The sequence below is a fragment of the Harmonia axyridis genome, chromosome 1, assembly GCF_914767665.1.
Source record: "Harmonia axyridis chromosome 1, icHarAxyr1.1, whole genome shotgun sequence".
Taxonomy (NCBI): Eukaryota; Metazoa; Arthropoda; class Insecta; order Coleoptera; family Coccinellidae; genus Harmonia; species Harmonia axyridis.
The window spans coordinates 47422150-47437879 of record NC_059501.1 but is presented as its reverse complement, the minus strand read 5'-3'; the positions used below and the strand labels follow the sequence as shown (position 1 = coordinate 47437879).

General features: G+C 24.4%; 1 protein-coding gene and 2 pseudogenes across 3 annotated transcripts in view; all 3 read left to right on the top strand.

The window, feature by feature from the left end:
* Window positions 1-15730, top strand: part of LOC123673051 — a 928323-nt gene that overhangs the window by 888157 nt on the left and 24436 nt on the right. The window lies entirely within an intron of this gene.
* LOC123673181 lies at window positions 6166-6927 on the top strand (annotated as a pseudogene).
* LOC123673147 lies at window positions 13330-14484 on the top strand (annotated as a pseudogene).

Below are 15730 nucleotides of genomic sequence, written 5' to 3'. Positions count from 1 at the left end.
CTATTTAATTAAAATTAGCACCTAGAATACTACTAATGGTACTATCCAATGTAAGATATATTTCGCCCTTATATATAAATAATTATATATTAATAAGTAATTATTAATTATTAAATATTATAGATATATATAAATAAATTCTTTAATTAAAAAGGCATAGGGTCCAAGAGAAAAACCCTATTAAAAGACAAAATTTAAATTAATACTGCTAATAAAGTATCGATTTTAGGCCATTTTTTTTTGCCCAAATTTTGACCCAAAAAATGCAAAAAATTGCAAAATTTTGCATTTTTTTCGTTTTTTTTTGAAATTTTTCAAAAAATTTGATCTTTAAAATTGACATTATTGTCTAAAAAACAATTATAACACTTGGATATAAAAACCAATGTATGAGGAAATTCCTATTAGGGCGCCTGAAGAAAGGATCATTTTGATGAGATGAAACATGTGCAACCCACCCCTAGTTCCATCCCCGAAATTTTTGAAAAAAATGCCAAATTTTGTGAAATTTGATGAAATTTGGAAAAAATCTTCGGATTACAAAATTTTACAGGGATCGATTATTTTTTATGTGAAAAAAGGATTTATCATAAAATTTCTTTTTCCAAACTATTTTGTTAGAAAAATCAACTTTTAGAAAAAATTCTTCTTCTAGTCTAACAGAAAATTTATTTTATAGAAAATTTAAACCTTTTCTGTGAAAATAAAATTGAAAGAATAATTTTTAATTACAAAATTTTTTGATTTTTAAATATAAATCCATTTATTCAAATTTTTGTAAATTGAATTCTATTGATCCCCCCCCATAGAATTCTTAAACAAATTTATTAATAAGGTGATATTTAAAAATTTTAAAAATTTAAAAATCAGTTTCTTAGTTATTCAAAATCAAAAACTAATAATTTTAAAAACTTAAACGTTGATTGTTGGACTTAGCCTCAGGATTAGTTTAGAATATTGAAATTGATACTGAAGTAGGACGACCAAAATCAACTCAAATTTATCGGATTTGGTGTTGATTGTTGGACTTAGCCTCAGGATTGGTTTAGAATGTTGAAATTGATCCTGAAGTAGGACGACCAAAATCAACTCAAATTTATCGGATTTGGTGTTGATTGTTGGACTTAGCCTCAGGATTGGTTTAGAATGTTGAAATCGATCCTGAAGTAGGACGACCAAAATCAACTCAAATTTATCGGATCTGGTGTTGATTGTTGGACTTAGCCTCAGGATTGGTTTAGAATGTTGAAATTGATCCTGAAGTAGGGCACCAAAATCAACTCAAATTTATCGGGTTTGGTGTTGATTGTTGGACTTAACCTCAGGATTGGTTTAGAATGTTGAAATTGATCCTGAAGTAGGACGACCAAAATCAACTCAAATTTATCGGATTTGGTGCTGATTGTTGGACTTAGCCTCAGGATTGGTTTAGAATGTTGAAATTGATCCTGAAGTAGGGCACCAAAATCAACTCAAATTTATCGGATTTGGTGTAGATTGTTGGACTTAGCCTCAGGATTGGTTTAGAATATTGGAATTGATCCTGAAGTAGGACGACCAAAATCAACTCAAATTTATCGGATTTGGTGTTGATTGTTGGACTTAGCCTCAGGATTGGTTTAGAATGTTGAAATTGATCCTGAAATAGGGCACCAAAATCAACTCAAATTTATCGGATTTGGTGTAGATTGTTGGACTTAGCCTCAGGATTGGTTTAGAATGTTGGAATTGATCCTGAAGTAGGACACCAAAATCAACTCAAATTTATCGGATTTGGTGTTGATTGTTGGTCTTAGCCTCAGGATTGGTTTAGAATGTTGAAATTGATCCTGAAGTAGGGCACCAAAATCAACTCAAATTTATCGGGTTTGGTATTGATTGTTGGACTTAGCCTCAGGATTGGTTTAGAATGTTGAAATTGATCCTGAAGTAGGGCACCAAAATCAACTCAAATTTATCGGGTTTGGTGTTGATTGTTGGACTTAGCCTCAGGATTGGTTTAGAATGTTGAAATTGATACTGAAGTAGGACGACCAAAATCAACTCAAATTTATCGGATTTGGTGTTGATTGTTGGACTTAGCCTCAGGATTGGTTTAGAATGTTGAAATTGATCCTGAAGTAGGGCACCAAAATCAACTCAAATTTATCGGGTTTGGTGTTGATTGTTGGACTTAGCCTCAGGATTGGTTTAGAATGTTGAAATTGATACTGAAGTAGGACGACCAAAATCAACTCAAATTTATCGGGTTTGGTATTGATTGTTGGACTTAGCCTCAGGATTGGTTTAGAATGTTGAAATTGATCCTGAAGTAGGACACCAAAATCAACTCAAATTTATCGGATTTGGTGTTTGTTGGACTTAGCCTCAGGATTGGTTTAGAATGTTGAAATTGATCCTGAAGTAGGGCACCAAAATCAACTCAAATTTATCGGGTTTGGTGTTGATTGTTGGACTTAGCCTCAGGATTGGTTTAGAATGTTGAAATTGATACTGAAGTAGGACGACCAAAATCAACTCAAATTTATCGGGTTTGGTATTGATTGTTGGACTTAGCCTCAGGATTGGTTTAGAATGTTGAAATTGATCCTGAAGTAGGACACCAAAATCAACTCAAATTTATCGGATTTGGTGTTTGTTGGACTTAGCCTCAGGATTGGTTTAGAATGTTGAAATTGATCCTGAAGTAGAACGACCAAAATCAACTCAAATTTATCGGATTTGGTGTTTGTTGGACTTAGCCTCAGGATTGGTTTAGAATGTTGAAATTGATCCTGAAGTAGGACACCAAAATCAACTCAAATTTATCGGATTTGGTGTTGATTGTTGGACTTAGCCTCAGGATTGGTTTAGAATGTTGAAATTGATCCTGAAGTAGGACGACCAAAATCAACTCAAATTTATCGGATTTGGTGTTTGTTGGACTTAGCCTCAGGATTGGTTTAGAATATTGAAATTGATCCTGAAGTAGGGCACCAAAATCAACTCAAATTTATCGGATTTGGTGTTGATTGTTGGACTTAGCCTCAGGATTGGTTTAGAATGTTGAAATTGATCCTGAAGTAGGACGACCAAAATCAACTCAAATTTATCGAATATATTTATATAAATAATCCTATTTTATAGGATTTTTTACTTTGTGAATTAATTTTTGTACACTTAAATAAATGAAAATTTAAGTTTTTATTTAAGGTTAAAATATTAAATTTTAAATTTAACTTAATAAGTTAAATTTTTAATTGTTAATTTTTTTTTGTAATTATATTCAATAAAATTAAATTATTTCTTAGAGTTTCAAAAACTCTTGTACATCTTATACTAGAATATAAAGATAAGCTAAAGAAGCTGATGGGTTCATACCCCATTTATAAAGGTATACCCCTTTTCTTTATAATTAAAACTATAAAATTAATATTTTTAATTTTAATAATAAGAGGAACTCTCATTTCTATTTCTGCTTATTCATGAATTAATATCTGGATTGGTTTAGAATTAAACCTCTTAGCTTTTATTCCTATTATAAATTTAGATAATTTTAAGTATTCTTCTGAATCCTCCTTGAAATATTTTTTAGTTCAAGTTTCTGCATCAATTCTAGTGTTATTTTCTTTTTTAAATTCATTTATTTTAATCAATTCTATCGAGCAATTAATACCTACTTCTATATTTTTGTTTAACAGAGCTATCCTTATAAAAATAGGAGCAGCCCCTTTTCACTTTTGATACCCAGAAGTCCTAGAAGGACTAAGGTGAGCTAATGCATTATTATTAATAACTTGACAAAAAATTGCCCCAATAATTTTAATTACATATATATAATTTTAAATTAAACCTATTCTTTATTTTGATTATTTTGATATGTATAACCTTAGGGAGTGTAAAAACATGGAACCAAACCAGATTAAAAAAAATTCTTGCCTTATCTTCCATCAACCATATTGGTTGAATATTAAGAATAATAATATTAAATCAATCCTTATGAATATTATACTTTTTAATTTATACTTTTATTTCTTTAAATATAATCTTAATTTTTAATAAATATAAAATCTTTAACATTAAAGATCTTATAAATAATATGAATTATAATAAAACTTTAAAATTCTATTTTTTTTTAAATTTCTTTTCTCTAGGAGGAATCCCCCCCTTTTTAGGATTTTTTCCTAAGTGACTAATTCTAAAAACTTTAATTGAAAATCACTTTTATTTTCTATCTTTTATAATAATTTTTATTACTTTAATTTGTATATATATTTATATACGCTTAATACTTCAATCTTTAATAATAAAATTAAATGAAAATAAAAAATTTAATTATATTAACTCTTACTATGTAATTTTTTTAAATTGAGTGAATATTTACGGATTAATCATTTTTACTGTAATTTTTAGAATTTATTAAGGATTTAAGTTAAATAAACTAGTAACCTTCAAAGTTAAAAATAGAATTATTCTAAGCCTTAGAATAATATTCACCTATAAATTTGCAATTTATAATCATAATTGAATATAAGGCTTAATAAAGGAGAAAACTCATAATTAAATTTACAATTTAACGCTTTAATTCAGCCACTTTATCGAATAAATGATTATTTTCTACTAATCATAAAGATATTGGAACATTATACTTTTTATTTGGAATATGGGCAGGAATAGTAGGAACATCGTTAAGTATTTTAATTCGGTTAGAATTAGGAACTAGAGGAAGATTAATTGGAAACGACCAAATTTATAATATAATTGTTACAGCTCATGCTTTCATTATAATTTTCTTTATAGTAATACCTATTATAATTGGGGGTTTTGGAAATTGATTAGTTCCTTTAATAATTGGAGCTCCTGATATAGCATTTCCACGATTAAATAACATAAGATTTTGACTTTTACCCCCTGCTTTAACTCTTTTAATTTTAAGAACAATCGTAGAAATAGGGGCAGGAACAGGATGAACTGTTTACCCTCCTCTTTCTTCTAATTTAACACATAATGGGCCTTCAGTAGATTTAGTGATTTTTAGTTTACATTTAGCAGGAATTTCCTCAATTTTAGGTGCAGTAAATTTCATTTCAACTATTATAAATATACGTCCATTTGGTATAATACTTGATAAAACTCCTTTATTTGTATGATCTGTTCTTATTACAGCAATTCTTTTATTACTATCACTACCAGTTCTTGCAGGAGCAATTACTATACTATTAACTGACCGAAACTTAAATTCTTCTTTTTTTGACCCAACCGGTGGGGGAGACCCAATTTTATACCAACATTTATTTTGATTTTTTGGCCATCCTGAAGTTTATATTTTAATTCTCCCAGGATTTGGTATAATTTCCCATATTATTACACAAGAAAGAGGGAAAAAAATTGCCTTTGGTTCTTTAGGAATAATTTATGCTATATTAGCTATTGGACTTCTAGGATTTGTAGTATGAGCTCATCACATATTTACAGTGGGAATAGATGTTGATACTCGAGCTTATTTTACTTCAGCTACTATAATTATTGCAGTACCCACTGGAATTAAAATTTTTTCTTGGTTAGCAACTTTACATGGAATACAATTTTACTATACACCTTCAATTTTATGAACCCTGGGATTTTTATTTTTATTTACAATTGGTGGATTAACAGGAGTAATTTTAGCTAACTCTTCCATAGATATTATTCTACATGATACCTATTATGTTGTAGCTCATTTCCATTACGTTTTATCTATAGGAGCTGTATTTGCCATTATAGCAGGATTTATCCATTGATTCCCTTTAATTACAGGATTCAATCTTAACAATAAATTATTACAAATCCAATTTTTAATTATATTTATTGGGGTAAACTTAACATTTTTTCCTCAACACTTCTTAGGACTAAGAGGAATACCTCGACGATACTCTGATTATCCTGATGCTTATTACAAATGAAATAAAATTTCTTCTATTGGATCTATAATTTCCTCTCTTAGAATAATCTTTATAATCTTAATTATTTGAGAAAGATTTTATTCAATACGTTTAAGAAAATTTAATTCTAATGTACCCTCTTTAATTGAATGACTTCAACTTTCTCCCCCTAATGAACATTCTTATTCAGAAGTACCAATCTTAGCTCAAAAATTCTAATATGGCAGATTAGTGCATTGGATTTAAACCCCAATTATAAAGATTTACCTTTTTTTAGAAATAGCGACTTGAAAATCATATATATTTTTAGACAGAGCTTCATATTTACTGGAACAATTAAGATTTTTTCATGATCACGCCCTTTTGATCTTAATAATAATCACTTGTATTGTAACATACACCATAATGAGACTAACATTAAATAATTATAACCATCGTTTTATATTAGAAGGACACAATATTGAAACAATTTGAACTATCATACCAGCATTAACTTTAATTTTTATTGCTTTTCCTTCTTTAAAATTAATTTACTTAATTGATGAAATCCGTAACCCTTTAGTTACTATTAAAACTATTGGTCATCAATGATATTGAACCTATGAATATACAGATTTTAAAAATCTTGAATTTGATTCATATTTAATTAATAATAATCAACTTTTTAATTTTCGATTACTAGAAGTTGATAATCGAACGATTTTACCATATCTTTCTCATATTCGAATTCTAACTTCATCTTCTGACGTAATTCATTCTTGAACAGTTCCTTCAACAGGAGTAAAAATCGATGCCTCCCCAGGACGATTAAATCAACTTAGATTTAATTTAAATCGAACTGGAATTTTTTTTGGTCAATGTTCAGAAATTTGTGGAGCAAACCATAGATTTATACCTATTTCTATTGAAAGAATTTCTCCCCAAAATTTCATTAAATGGGTAGAAAATTTTTCATTAGATGACTGAAAGATAAGTATTGGTCTCTTAAACCACTTTATAGTAATTAACGACTACTTCTAATGAAAAATTTAGTTAACCTATAACATTAGTTTGTCAAACTAAAATCATTCTCAGAATAATTTTTAATTCCTCAAACTATACCTATAGATTGGTTTTCCTTATATATTTTTATAACACTTTTATTTATTATTTTAAACATTAAAATATTTTATTCTCATAAAAAATCTCCTTTAAAAAAATTTAAATTATTAAATAAAAAACTTTCTTGAAAATGATAATAAATCTTTTTTCTTCTTTTGATCCTTCATCTTATTTTATATTACCTTTAAATTGACTAAGAATAATTATTAGTTTTTTATTTATTCCTTCTATATTCTGATTAATTCCTAATCGATTTAACTTTTTAATTCAAAATATATTAATTACTCTACATAAAGAATTCAAAATCATTACAAAAAAAAATAATACTTTAATATTTATTGTATTATTTTACTTCATTATAATTAATAACTTAATAGGGTTATTTCCTTACATTTTTACAGCCTCAAGTCATATAATTTTTACTCTATCCCTAGCTTTACCTTTATGGTTAAGATTTATATTAAATAGTTGAATTAGCCACACTTATCACTCATTTGCCCATCTAATGCCTCAAGGAACTCCTTCTATTTTAATACCTTTTATAGTATGTATTGAAACAATTAGAAATATTATTCGTCCTGGAACTCTCGCTATTCGTTTATCAGCTAATATAATTGCAGGACACCTTTTATTAACTCTTTTAGGAAACACTGGTCCTATAGTAAATTTGCTTATTTTATTAATTATTATAATTCAATTTATACTAATTTTATTAGAATCAGCAGTAGCTTTAATTCAATCTTATGTTTTTGCTATCCTTAGAACTCTTTATTCTAGAGAAAATAATTATGATAAAAAATCACCCATTTCATTTAGTAGATTATAGTCCTTGACCAATTTTAGGAGCTTTTAGAGCTATAACTGCAATAATAGGAATAATTAAATGATTCCATCTTTTTAACTCTAATTTATTTATTTTAAGAAATATAATTCTTTTACTAATTATATTTCAATGATGACGAGATGTAATTCGAGAAAGAACCTTTCAAGGAAACCACACTCTTTTAGTATCTTTTGGTTTGCGATGAGGAATAATTTTATTTATTACCTCAGAGATTTTTTTCTTTGTTAGTTTTTTTTGAAGATTTTATCATATAAGATTATCTCCTTCTATCGAACTAGGAATAGCTTGACCTCCAAAAGGAATTAATACCTTTAATCCTAATGAAATCCCATTATTAAACACTATTATTCTATTAAGATCAGGCCTAAGAGTAACTTGAGCCCACCATAGATTAATAGAAAATAATTTTAATCAAACATTTCAAAGATTAATTATTACTGTTTTTCTAGGAATATATTTTTCTTTACTACAAGGAATTGAATATTTAGAAGCCCCATTTTCTATAGCCGATTCAGTTTATGGAAGAACATTCTTTATAGCTACAGGATTCCATGGTTTACATGTTATTATTGGTTCTATTTTTCTTTTAGTATGTTTAACTCGATTAAACTTTAATCATTTTAGAAACAATCACCATTTTGGATTTGAAGCAGCAGCATGATATTGACATTTTGTAGACGTAGTATGACTATTCCTATATATATCTATTTATTGATGAGGTAGATATCTATATAGTATAAATATTACATTTGATTTCCAATCAAAAAATCTTTTAAAAGTATAGATAATATTCTTAATTTCATCTTTAATTTTAATAATTATTAGAATTATAATAATTTTAATAATTATTGCAAATTATATCTCAATAAAAACATTTAAAGATCGAGAAAAAAGTTCTCCCTTTGAATGCGGATTTGACCCTAAAAATTCTGCACGCCTACCATTCTCAATTCACTTTTTTTTAATCGCTTTAATTTTTTTAATTTTTGATGTAGAAATTACCCTTATTATCCCTTTTATTTATAGAATAAAATATTCTAATATTATAATTATTAGCATTATATTTTTTATATTCATAGCAATCTTAATTTTAGGTTTATACCATGAATGAAAACAAGGAGCCTTAAACTGATCTTTATAGGATAATAGTTAAATTAACATTTAATTTGCATTTAAAAAATACTGTTTTTCAGTTTATCTTAAATAAGAAGCAAAATATTGCTTTTAGTTTCGACCTAAAAATTTGAATTTAAATTCCTTATTTAATTGAAACCAAAACTAGAGGTAAGTCACTGTTAATGATTCCAATGAGAAACTCTCCAATTAAAGAAATATAAAAATTTAAGCTTCTAACTTAATATATAGCAATTTGTTAATATTTCTATTTATATAGTTTATCTAAAACATTATATTTTCATTATAAAAAAAGATTAATTCTTATAAATACTTAAAAAATATTTTAATTTACCTCAATATCTTCAATATTGCGCTCTATTAAGCTATTTAAGTAGAATATATAAATCAATAACAAAATAATTCAAATTAAAAATATGATTATATAAATCTTTAAACTATTTTTAAAAATATACTGAAATAAAACAGAAATTTTTTTAAAAAATTTAAATAAACCCTGACTTCCTAAGAACTCTGATCAACCTTGATCTAAAAATTTATAATTTAGTATTCCTAAATTAATAAAAAAATAATTTATTCCAAAAGTTGAAATATAAGGCAAATTCCATATTAATACTAAAAAAATTAAAATTTTTATTAAATTAGAAAAAATTAAATTATAATTTAATTTTAATAAAGAAATCTCAAAACCTATAATTACCCCAATTATTACTATAATTAAAATTAAAATTTTCATAAAAAAAGGTAATACAACTAAATTGATATCCTTAAATATAAATCATATAAGAACCGTTCCTGAAAATAATACAATAATAAATATAAATCCTATTCTATAAACTATTTCATCTCTTAATTCTTCAGTTCTATTTATTCTAAAACCACAATAATCTGTAAATATTAAATAATTTAATAAACGCACTGTATAAGAAACTGTTAATGTTAAAGAAATTAATATAATTAAATAAATTACAATATTTAATCTTGTCATAGAATAAACCTCTATAATTAAATCTTTTGAGTAAAATCCAGAAAAAAAAGGAATACCACATAATGATAAATTTCTTACATTAAAATATATTACAGTTATAGGAGTTTTATAAACTAAACCTCCTATAAAACGAATATCTTGACATTCTCCTATTAAATGAATAAAATTACCTGCACATATAAATAATAAGGCTTTAAATAAAGCATGAATTAATAAATGAAAAAAAGCTAATTCATATAAACCTAATCTTAAAATAGTAACTATTAAACCTAACTGACTTAAAGTTGATAAAGCAATAATTTTTTTTAAATCATATTCAAAATTAGCCGCTAAACCTGAGATTAATATTGTTATCAATCCAATGAATATTAACACAAAAGAATAGTTTTCCAATAATAAATGAAATCGAATTAATAAATAAACCCCTGCTGTTACTAAAGTTGAAGAATGTACTAATGCTGAAACAGGAGTAGGAGCAGCTATAGCTGCTGGTAATCAAGCTGAAAAAGGAATTTGTGCACTTTTAGTTAAAGCAGCAATAATAATTAACAAACCTACAATTATTATTCTTTTATCCCTATAATAATAATCAATATATAATATAAAATTTCATCTTCCAAAATTTATTATCCAAGCAATAGAAATTATTAATATTGCATCTCCTACTCGATTAGATAAAGCTGTTAATATACCAGCTGAATAAGATTTTACATTTTGATAATAAATTACTAAACAATAAGAAACTAATCCTAACCCATCTCAACCCAATAAAATTGAAATTAAATTTGGACTTAAAATTATTAATAATATAGAAAGAACAAATATAAAAACTAGTATAATAAAACGATTAATAGATAAATCCTTAGATATATAAGATTTTCTATAAAAAATTACTATAGTAGAAATAAATAATACAAAAGAAACAAATAATAAAGATATTCAATCTAAAAGAATTAATATTTCTACTTCTATTGAATTTAAATTAAAAATTCTTCACTCAATAAAATAAACCTTTCCTGTATTAAGTAAAAATAATCTAAAACAAAAAAAAAAAAAAAAAAACCTAAGTATCAATCTAGAAAAAATTACACAAAAAGATATTACTTAAAGTTAAAGTAACTTCATTGACTCCACAAATCAATATTTTATATAAACTATTTAAGTAAAAGAAAAATAGATCTCTTTTCAATAAAATTAAATTTAAAGGAACCCAATGTATGAGTAATAAAATTAATTCTCGATAAGAAATTAATTCAAAAAAATATAATCTTCTGTAAAATTTTCCATGTTGACTAAAAGAATATAAATACAAACTATAAGAAGCTCTCAAAAAAGTTATAATTATTAATATAAATATACAAATATGAGAATAATTAATTAAACTATTAATTAACAAAATTTCTCTTAACAAATTTAAAGAAGGTGGTGCAGCTATATTTCTAATTACTAACAAAAATCACCATAAAGATAAAAAAGGTACAATATTAATTAAACCTTTATTAATAAAAATACTTCGACTAACAATACGTTCATAATTTATATTTACTAAAACAAATAATCCTGAAGAACAACAGCCATGAGCTAATATTATTATTAAAGATCCAGTAATTCCTCAAGAATTAAATGTTAATAAACCTGACAATAAAAGTCCTATATGAACAACTGAAGAATAAGCAATTAAAGATTTTATATCTCTTTGACGTAAACAACTTAAAGAAACTAAAATCCCTCCTATTAAAGATAAATTAATTAAAAAAAAATTAACCTTAACTCCTAGATATAAAAATATAGTTAAAAATCGAATAAGTCCATATCTTCCTAACTTTAATATCACTCCTGCTAATATTATAGACCCAGCAACTGAAGCTTCTACATGTGCTTTAGGCAATCATAAATGAAATAAAAATATCGGCATTTTAACTAAAAATACTATTATTATTATAAAATATAAAATAAAACTAAATAAATTTACATTAATATAAGTCAAATCTAATGTTTTAAACTTTGAATAATAAATAAAAATAAACAATATTATTGGTAAAGAAGCTATAATTGTATAAAAAAATATATATATTCCAGCTTGAATACGTTCAGGCTGATATCCTCAACCTAAAATCAAAATCAAAATTGGAATTAACCTAGCCTCAAAAAATATATAAAATAAAAATATATTTATAGAAGAAAAAGTTAATAATAAAAAAAGCAATAATAATAATAATAAAATACTAAATAACTCACTGAAATCTTTTAAATTAAAAAGTTTTTCTCTAGCTATAAATATTAAAAAAGAAATTCAAAACCTTAATAATAACAAAAAATATGATAAAAAATCTATACCTATAAAAAAATTTAATGAACTAAAAAATAAAAAAGAAATTTTTGAAAAAAATCAAATTCTTATTAAAATTAAATAATTTTTAATTAATCAAAATTTATTTATAAAACATAAAGGAATCATAAATACTAATATTATTAATATTATCATAAAATATTTAATGAATTAAAATAATCATTTCCGTAAGAACGAATTATTGACACTAATAAAGATAATCCCAAAACTCTTTCACAAACACTTATAGTTAAAAAAACTACTACAAAATAAAATTCATAACTAAAATAAGATAAGTAAAAATATATTATTATAAATAAAGTTAAAATTACTAATTCTAATCTAAGTAATGTTATTAATAAATGTTTTCGATTAATAAAAAAATTTAAAATTCTAAAAATAAACATACTTAAAAAAATTATTTCCATATTTTAATAATTTAAAAAAAATACTGGTCTTGTAAACCAGCTTTAAGATTTAATCTTTTAAAATATCAGAGGAAAACAAATATATCTTTAATCTCCAAAATTAATATTTTTTATTAAACTACCCTCTGAAATCTTAATTTTAACATTTTTAAATTTTTTGGCAATTTTTCTTACCCACCCCCTATCCTTAGGACTACTTATTTTAACTTATACAATTATAACTTGTATCATTATAGGATTAATAAGATCAAACTTTTGATTTTCATATATTTTAATATTAATTATAATTGGAGGTTTACTAATTTTATTTATTTATATAACAAGAACTGCCTCTAATGAAAAATTTAAATTTAATAAATATATTATATTTATTATAATTAGTTTATTTATAATTACTATATTTATAAATAATATAAATCTATATTCAATAAATCAAAATATTAATAATGAAATTTTACATAAAATAGATTTAATTAGAAATTTTTATTTAAATTTAAATAAATTTTTAAATTACCCAAATTCTAACATATTTTTAATTTTGATTTTTTATTTATTAATTTCAATAATTGCAGTTGTAAAAATTACTAAAGTAAAATTTGGACCGTTACGTCAATTTAAATATGAAAATACCAATACGAAAAATTAATTCTTTAACGAAAATTATTAATAACTCTTTAATCGATCTACCTACACCTAGAAATATTTCATATTTATGGAATTTTGGATCTTTATTAGGCTTGTGTTTAATAATACAAATTATTACAGGATTATTTTTATCTATACATTATTGTGCAAACGTAGATTTAGCTTTTAATAGAGTGACTCATATTTGTCGAGACGTAAATATAGGATGGTTAATACGAACTATTCATGCAAATGGAGCCTCTTTATTTTTTATATGCTTATATTTACATATTAGGCGAGGCTTATATTTTGGTTCTTACAAACTTACAGAAACTTGAATGACAGGAACTACTATTTTATTTATATCTATAGCTACAGCCTTTTTAGGTTATGTTCTTCCCTGAGGGCAAATATCTTTTTGAGGAGCAACTGTAATTACAAATTTAGTTTCTGCAATCCCTTACCTAGGAAATTCTATCGTTATTTGACTATGAGGAGGTTTTGCTGTTGACAATGCTACATTAAACCGATTTTATTCATTTCATTTTATTTTACCTTTCATTATTTCAGCTTTAATTATAATTCATTTACTATTTTTACATAACTCTGGCTCTAGTAATCCTTTAGGATCTAATTCTAATCTAGATAAAATTAGTTTTCATCCATATTTCTCCTTTAAAGATATTTTAGGTTTTCTCATTATAATATTTTTTATTTTAAATATTATTATTCTATATCCTTATATATTAAGAGATCCTGATAATTTTATCCCAGCTAATCCTCTTTCCACCCCTCCTCATATTCAACCAGAATGATATTTTTTATTTGCTTATGCAATTCTTCGCTCTATTCCCAATAAACTTGGAGGTGTAATTGCTTTAGTAATATCAATTGCTATTCTTTATTTTATACCTTTTATTAATTTCAAAATAATAAAAAGAAACAGCTTTTATTATATTAATAAAATTATATTTTGAAATTTTATCGTTACAGTTATAATTTTAACATGAATCGGAGCTAAACCAGTTGAAGATCCTTTTATTTTCATAGGACAAATTTTTACCTTAATCTATTTCATATACTTTATATTAAACTCAATTATTTATAAAATTTGAGACTGATGAATATTTAATTAATCAATGAGCTTGAAAAGCATATATTTTGAAAATATAAGAAAGAATTTAAATTTCTATTGATTTATACAAAATTTAATTAACTATATAATTAATACTATAAATAATAATCTTAATCTAAAATTTAATATAAGTATATTCAAAGAAACAGGCAAAAAAACCTTTCAAGATAAATATATTAATTTATCATATCGATAACGAGGTAAAGTCCCTCGAACCCAAATTCATATAAAAGAAAAAAATAATAATTTTAAAAAAAATATAATAGAATAAAAATCTCCTCCTATAAAAATCAACCTTCTTATTATTCTTATAAAAATAATATTAGAATATTCAGCCATAAAAATAAAAGCAAATCCAAAACTTCTATATTCAACGTTAAATCCTGAAACTAACTCTGATTCACCCTCAGAAAAATCAAAAGGAGTTCGATTAGTTTCAGCTAATCTTGAAATAAATCATATTATTCTTAGAGGAAAATTAAATATAACAAATCAAACATATTTTTGATAAAAAATAAAATCTATTAAATTTAAAGATATAATTAACACTAAAAATGATAATAAAATTAAAAATATTCTTACTTCATAAGAAATTACTTGAGCAACTGAACGAAGCCTTCCTAATAAAGAATAAATCGAATTTGAAGATCAACCCGATAATATAATTGTATACACACTAAAACTAGAAATTACAAAAAAAAACAATACAGAAAAATTAAATTTAAATAAATAACAATAAAAAGGTATTCTAATTCATAATATTAATGCTAAAATTAAATTAAAAACTGGTGATATAATATAAATTAAAATATTAGCCATATAAGGAAAAATTATTTCTTTTCTAAATAATTTAATTGCATCACTAAAAGGCTGTAAAATTCCTAAAAAACCTACTTTATTAGGACCTTTTCGAATTTGAATATACCCTAATAACTTACGTTCTAATAAAGTTAAAAAAGCTACTCTAACTAAAATACAAATAATTATTAAAATAAAAATTATCAAAATTAAAATTATATCAATTATTATTTGTATAAAATACTTATAAAGATTCTAAATCTAACGCACTAATCTGCCAAAATAATAATTTTATTCATTTATAAAATTTTAAATCATAAACTTGGTCCTTTCGTACTAAAATTTATTAAATTATTAAAGATAGAAACCAACCTGGCTTACACCGGTTTAAACTCAGATCATGTAAAGTTTTAATGGTCGAACAGACCAAATATTTAAGCTTCTACACC